We start from the raw sequence: 8,060 nt of genomic DNA, 5'->3' as shown, positions 1-8,060 counted from the left end.
CACTGAGGAGTGGTGGGCGGCGGCCCAAGGGGCTGGGAGAGGGTCCGGCCCACTCTGCGCCTGGGCTGGGACTGGTCCCGCTGGCGCAGGGTAGCAGGAAGCTCTCTGCACACTCACCACACCTGGGCTAGGACTGGGTCTGGGGGCTCCTGGAACTCGGCAGAAAATCCTACTCGTCGGGGCGGGGTGGGGGAGGCACTGCGGAGTGATGGGGGGCGGCCCAAGGGGCTGGGAGAGGGTCCGGCCCACTCTGCGCCTGGGCTGAGACTGGTCCCGCTGGCGCAGGGTAGCAGGAAGCTCCTCACAATCTACTTGTAATGGTAAGATAATCCCTGTGTAGTTGTGATCTAATTCAGATAGTCTAAGAATACAGTTCTGGGGCTAGACAAATCAATGAGAACATAAGTAATAGGAATGCTTTCCTACCTATTTTTCAAAGCGCTCTCGAGAGAAATGTCTCAGTTATGAGCCAGGAAGGACAGACCTTAGGAGCAAAGTCCACGTGTGCCTGGGCTCTTACAGGACACCGCAATCATCACACTCTGCTGTAATGGTCTCTTTATGGCCTGTGATTACTGTCACCTCTTACACATACCTGGTCTGCTGGCACTATCAGAATCAATGTTGCTACCTGTTTGATTGCCTACTAGGAAAGACACACAAGGTTGAGACCTCAAAGGAATTAAGCGAGACCTACAAAACTCTCCTTTGGCTTAGTACATTAATAAACATAAATGCTCAATGCAGAAAATTAAAGAGCTCCCTGATTCCATGATGTGCCTTATAGTTCAGCCAGGAGACGAATGAGTCATATGCTGGGCACAAGGTCCTGAAGATTTGGGAGTTCTTCATGGTGGCTTCCAGGAGGTCTTGCATATCATAAACACATAGTCATTGAACAAAGAAGAGAAAAAGCTATTTTTATGTAGAGAAAGATGAAAGTAAATATTTTCCAGTTTCCATCTGCCAATGTGCAGGCTCATGCCAGCTCACAAAAAGGTAGCACCTGCCTATGTTGTGCTAAGTATATAAAGAAAACTGAATACAGATTTATTTTTATTTCTTTGTTTGTTCCTTTTTTTGTAGTACTGGGAATTGAACTCAGGCTCCTATCCATGCTAAGCAAGTTTTCTGCCTCTAACCTACATCCCAGCCCCTACTGTAATCTTAGAAAGCAAAATTTAATCTTTTTGAAGACTCCAAATTATACCATTTTGAGGGGTTAAGCATTTTTGTCTATATAAAACAATGATAATAGGCAAGATTTTTTTTTTTTTTTTGTATTTTAGGGAAGGGACTACAAAGTGTTCAGGATCTCACTACTAGACTGGACTCTTAGTAATTCACCTGCTTACAGCCAAGAAATGTTTTTTAATATCTTTGCTTGGAAAGGCAAGATTAAAAAGTGAGTAAATCATCCACTGGTCCTAATATGTTTATCACTTTTCTGTAAAAGCCAAGAGAATGAGTACAATGATCTAATACCTATTTATGTGAATGATTACAATCAAATTCCTTACAGCCATATCACTTTCTACACAAAAATATTTGTGATTTGTAGCGTTTATTGTAATAGGTGTCACAAGTTATTTGTAGCTTCTTTGAGGTTTTTGCTTTATCTACTCTCTCACAATCTATGTTATCTTTACAACCAATTTTGAAAACAACATATATGATATCATGTAAATGATAAAAGATGTGATCTTAGTCACTGCACTTTTACCTTCAGGATACTCTCTTCCAATGACATGATTCTTACCACCTGCTCTAGTGTCAGGTCTGGCACTAGCAGAAGTTCCATAGTAGTGATGCCATTTGGAAGAGGAAAAAAGACCTTTTTTGTCTCTAATTTGATTTTAAAGTTAAAATATAAATTCCAAATGAGTTGTTAAGTACATGTACCACTCCACATGATGAATGTGAACATCATTCTAGCAAATGCCCTACACTGAGATACATCCCCAGCCCTTATGGTATTTCTTTTTTCATTTGTGTATTTAGTACAGGGTCTCACTGTGTAGACTGGACTTGTGGTGATCCTCCTATTTTCAGCCTCCACAGTGCTGGGATTACAGGCAGGCACCACCATGCCCGGACTCTGTCACTGGCTCAGCATGCCCCGAGAGGTGGGGCTGGTGTGGCATAAAAGACTGGGGATCAAACCCTGGTTCCTGCATTTGCCTAAGCAGCCACTTTGACTGCTGAGCTATCTTGCTGGCCATTATGGTATTGTTTCATTTCCATTTTAAACATCTTCCTCTTATTTCTTGCATAATGCTTTAAACTACAAGTAAAAGAGGACTGTATTTGTCCTCATTTATTTCACAAAAAAAACACAAGATTGCAAGATTCCTTAGAAGAACCGAGAGGACTTTGTAAGCATAGAGAAACTGGATTTCTGGGACACTGGAAAGAGGAGAACTCATGCTGTCTGTAGAAACTGTCTTCCTGCCCATGGGCTGAGGTGGCGCTTCTTTGAAATGTGGCTCTTAAAAGGGAATGAAGCAAGCTAATGATGGCACTGCTATAGTTTACTTTACAAAACACCCACCCTTCAATAACTGAGAACAGACTGGAGAACATATATCCCCCTAACCTCCAGTGGACACTGAGTTGTTTTTGGCAATTTCTCCTGTCTGGCCAATTTCCCCTGTCCATCCCACCACCACCACAGTTTTGGCAATTTCCTATCTGGCGAGCCACCCCTGTACTTCTGGCTCCCAGCTTTTTATCCCATCACCACCGGACTATATGCTTTCCTGCTAGTAAGTCCTAATTAACCCTATCCTTTCCTATTACTATCTTATTAAGCTTTCTCACAGGCCATCTCTGGCTACTTCCTTCAGCAACCTATCCCACTGGCCTAGCACACCTGGGCTATGGATATGACACAAGCATTGATTGATTTAAGGACCAAGGCTTATTCTATGTCTCTGGCCATCTCAGTGTGTTTGGCTGTCTTTTAATGCTATCTTCCTTCATAGCAGCAATATGGCTACACAGTTCCAGGTTTTGAATGCAGATAACAGTTTCTAGCTGCAGGAAAAAACCTTTTCATGTTGCATTCCTTTTTGGAACATAAGGAGCCTCTTCCAGAAGCCTTATTTCTGACTTTACCTCAAGCCTTATCCAGAGCTATGTCACAGGCCCATGTCTAAACCTATCACTGGGAAGAGGGATTGATGTGACTCGTTTATGAAGCTAATCTATAGCCATCCTCTGGGAGTGGGGATGAGGATGGGGGTGGGGATGGGTATAGACTCCCCAAAGCACACCATGCCTGAGAATTCTAGGAAAAAATTAAGTTTCAGTTAAAAAGGAAGGAAAAGGAATATGTGAATTCAAAATAACTATTTTGCTATTGCCTTCTCTTAGAAGCTAACTGCCATGTAAGAAGTTCAGACATTCTAGGAAGCCTGACTGAGCCTCATGAAAGAACACTGAAGAACCTGTGAAGTGTATGAGATTTTTGTTGAACCTTTTAGTTCAGCTCAGCAACTTAAATAACCCAAGGCAAAGGACCAGAACTGCTCAAATAAGCCTAGCTCCAATTCTTTACCCAAAGAAATTTGAGAAGTAAACTACTCATTATCTTAAACCTTTAAGATTTGAGGTACTTTATTATATAGCAATAGATAACTAAAATATTCTACAGTGTGATGACTAGAGCAGAAACACAGTTTAAATATAAAGTCAGGGGAGCATGGTGGTGCGTGCCTATAATCCCAGCACTTGGGAAGCTGGGGCAGGTGGTTTGCTGTAAGTTCAAAGCCAGCCTGGGTTACAAAGAGAGTTCAGGCCAGCCTGAGCTGCATAGTGAAACTGCCTCAAGACAAAAAAAAAAGTATTAAAGATACCATTATGGAAAAATGTACACTGTTTAAATAATAAGCATATTACTACATTAATATCATAGTAAAATATATTCAAGAAAAACACCATTGTCATACATAAAGGATAATATTTCATCATAAGGGTCAGTCCATCAAAACACATTACAATTGTGTATATCTAAGTCAGAGTTTCAAAATACATTGCTCAAAAGTTGTGAGAACTAAAGAGAGAAATAAAATATTCAGAATGTTGATTATGGACTTAGTGTCCCTGACAACCATTGCCCCCATCGCAAGTCACTAAGAATATAGAAGAGGTGAACAATGCAATCATCTTACAATTGAAATTTATATCACACTACACCCAACAGTAGAATATACATTATTTTCAACACATATAAAATGTTCACCAAGATAGACCATAGACTAAGCCATAGAATGTCTTAATAAATAAATTTGACTGGACTAAAATCACATAAATTAAAATTTCCAACTACCAAGAATGAAATTGGAAATCATTGACACAAAGACCCTGATTTCAGGTTTTTTGGCAGTCATTTAGATTAAACCCAAGGTCTTGTGCATGCTGGGCACGTGCTTTACCACTGAACTATATCCCCAGCCTTGGCTCAAAAACATTGTTGGAATATATGGTAGTTATATTCTAATTTTTTTTGAGGAACTATCATTTTATTTTCCATAACATCTTTCCACACCATCTTCCATTCCTACCAACAAAGTACAATGGTCCAAATCTCCCTAGTCTCATCAACACTTACATCTTCTGGGTTTTTTTTTTCCCCATTTATCTATATTTTTATTTGGATTTTTGCTAGCGGCCATCCTCAGGAGTGTGAGGTAGTGTTTTCATTATGACACTGTCAGGTTTTCATTTGTTATACTTCCCTAATGATTAGGAACACTCAACATCTTTTCCTGAGTTTGTCATTTGTTTTTTTGTTTGTTTATCTGTTTTGCGGAACCAGGGATTGAACTCAGACCCTTGTGCTTGCCAGGGAAGTGCTTATTCTACTGAGCCATCTCCCTGGCCACTAGTTTGTCATTTGTATACCTTCTCTGGAGAAACATCTAGAGGAGTTCTCTGCCAATTTTTTTTTTTTTTTCAGAATTGAGGATTGAACTCAGACCTTTGTCCTTGCCAGGCAAGTGCCTATGCTACTGAGCCATCTCCCTGGCCCCTCTGCCAATTTTTAAGTGGGTTGTTTGACTTTTTTTTACTATTTCAATTTACTTGTATATATTTTACTATTGCACAAATAAATGTGTAAGGACTCTCCACTATAAAAATTCACACAATAAGTAGGTGTATAAGTACTATAAAAATATCCCATTCTTAAAAAAAAATATATTTTTCTTTTTCTATCCTATTTTTACCTTTGAATATATCTTTAAATATATCTTTTAAAGGTAAAAATAGTACATATTAGTTAAATATATTAGTTAAATAGAATAGTGGATTTTGTTTTGGCACATACATACATACCTATAACATACTTGTATCATTCATACATATAACATACTTTTATGATGCATACATATAACATACTTTTATCATACATACACATAACACACTTTTATCACTTTCCCTCCTACATGTACAAAGTACCCCATTCTTGCCCTCTGCTCCCACCACGTTCATCTCTTCTCTCTCCTTGCTTTATGTGATGGGTTAACTACATGGCTGCTGGCTGTTCAAATCCCAATTCTGCTAATTACTAGCTGTGAAATCCGGCATTTTCCTAAGCTCTCCTCATTAGAATTGACCTAAGTTGGAAAAATAGTAATAGTACCTATCCAACTGTGTTGTGATAATTAAATGAATGTATTGATATAAAGAGATTTAAATGGTGCCAGGCACTACACAAGTGTTTGGTTTGTCTCTTCTCAGAGCTTTCCTATGCTTTTACCTACATACATGTATAATCAGACACAGATCACTGGGAAAGGTTTTCCCTCTACCTTGCCAATGTTGTGCAATGTTTCTGTGCTTATTACACCCTGCCCATCCCCAATTCACATACAGTCAAGCTCTGACATGCTGGGGTCACGGGTTGACTCAAATTCACCTGTCCTGCAGCACTCAGGTGAAAATATAAAGAAGCTGGACCAACTTCATTATGCTGTCCAAGTGGTAATTATTTAGTAGCAAATAAAAGATTTGGGAAGACTGTTTCCATCTCAGTTTTGCCACTAAATGTTCTTTGAAATCACAACATAGTCCAAATCCAAGGAATCCTCATTTCAACCCCCAAAGACTTGAAAGTAATTTACATTTTTACAGAAAAGTTTCTTGACTTTTCTGTAAAAACAACAGGCAGCTGTACCTCACAACACAGAAAAACTCCCCACAAGTCCTCTATCCACAAAGCTGTATGTTTTACAAACCCCAGGGCCTCTTTTTCCTTCTCTCATCAGAATCCTCAAACTCTGGTTATGGTTCTCTGCTGACTCTCCTGCTCGCAGCTTCTTTCCAGGGACTATGAGCCTTTCCCTCAAGTAGCACAATTAGTCACTTTCAATTCCCACCAGCGATGAGAGCTCCAGTAGAAACAACAAAAGGTGAAAACGCAAGGAGAGGAAGATTCTTTAACTTTAATATATATTTTTTTATTCTTGGCATGTACATAACCCAAGCAATTGTTTTTCCCCTGGCCTACACCCTTTGCCTTCTTTATAATCTTCCTTTCCTGCCTCTTTTCTCCTTTTTACAAGTCACTCTTATGAGAGCCCTTCCGTCTCTACTCAGTTTAGGCTGATTGTCCTAAAGCCAACATCCTCCAAATTCTACAACTTTATTAGCACCACTATGATTCTATGATGAGTGTATTCCAGCCCTGACCTCATGTGGTGGGTCGAGTTAGAATGCACACTAAAATGTTGTATAAAATTACTTTCAGAATATATCATATTAAACAAATAAATTTTGTGTTTAGACTTGGGTCTCTTCTCTAAGAACACACACACACACACACACACACTCTTACGTAAATATTCCAAGATCCAAAAATTTAAAAATTCTCCAGAACATTTTGGTAAGGGATAGTCAACCTTTAATACTGTATTATAAAACAGGTTAAAGATTATTATAAAACAGGTTAAAGATCTTTAGCCATAACAATTTTAGGCTCTTCCTTCTTTTGAGAAGCAGATATGCTTTCTGAGAACAATTTATATATCTTAAAAATGCCAGTGACTATTTCCTTTTTTTTTTTTTTTTGCAGAACCGGGGATTGAACTCAGGCCCTTGCACTTGCCAGGGAAGCGCTTATTCCACTGAGCCATCTCTCTAGCCCCAACTATTTCCTTTAGAGAAAAATGAAAAAATTATGAGTAATTTAAAATATAGAATTTGTGATGCCTTTTCCTCCCTCAGCTGTCCTTAAGCCTTAGGGGAAGGGTCTCTGCTGCAAGCAATTCTTTTTTTTTTTAATTAACAAAACCAAATAAATGTTTTATTAGACTGCTTCAAATTTTATTAGTGACTTTTTTCTGTTGTAGAATCTTTTTTTTAACCGTTGAGAGAAAAGCTTTATTGAAAACTGTCTCAAATTATAGTACGTTAAGTTTTACAGTTATATTATCCATGCATATATTTATATCATGTCTCAGACCCACTTTGGGGGCTATTCTAGGGGAGCATGTCTTTTTTTTTTTTTGCTTTTGTTTTTCTTGCTCTTTTTCTTGCTCTTTTTCTTTTTTTTTTTACTAGTTTTAATGAGAAAGAAATAGTAATGAGACAATTTCAATACAGGTTAGTAGGACAGTTACAATAATTAATACATTGCATATTATTGTCTTTGTGGTAGTTATTCAAAGTACAAGTTGCAGTAATGATATCTTGTCGAAACACTATTTGTGCAAATCTTCTCACTGAATTAATGCAAGCTATTCCTTTCAATTATAAATATGCTGTTTTCTTTCTTTTTTTTTCTTTTCAAAGTTTTATTGATAAACATATAAATATGCTGTTTTCAAGAAGCATTCTTTGGTCAAGTTATGCACCCCCCTTTTTGGAGAAATAATGGCCTAACTTTCACCCAAGCTACATGATACAAGAATCCCTGGTCTCCCACCAGTGGGCCATGCTGAATACAGCACCAGGGACTTGCAGCAAGATTCTCACATCATTATTAAACAACTGTTCTCCTGTTGAAGCTTTTAGAGCTGTGAAGGGTTTTGAGTTCTCCAGAGTGCATCAGTGACGTT

Source organism: Octodon degus, unplaced genomic scaffold (genome assembly GCF_000260255.1).
Source record: "Octodon degus isolate 3935 unplaced genomic scaffold, OctDeg1.0 scaffold00074, whole genome shotgun sequence".
NCBI lineage: Eukaryota > Metazoa > Chordata > Mammalia > Rodentia > Octodontidae > Octodon > Octodon degus.
The sequence above is the reverse complement of the archived record's forward strand: the minus strand, read 5'-3'. Positions refer to the sequence as shown.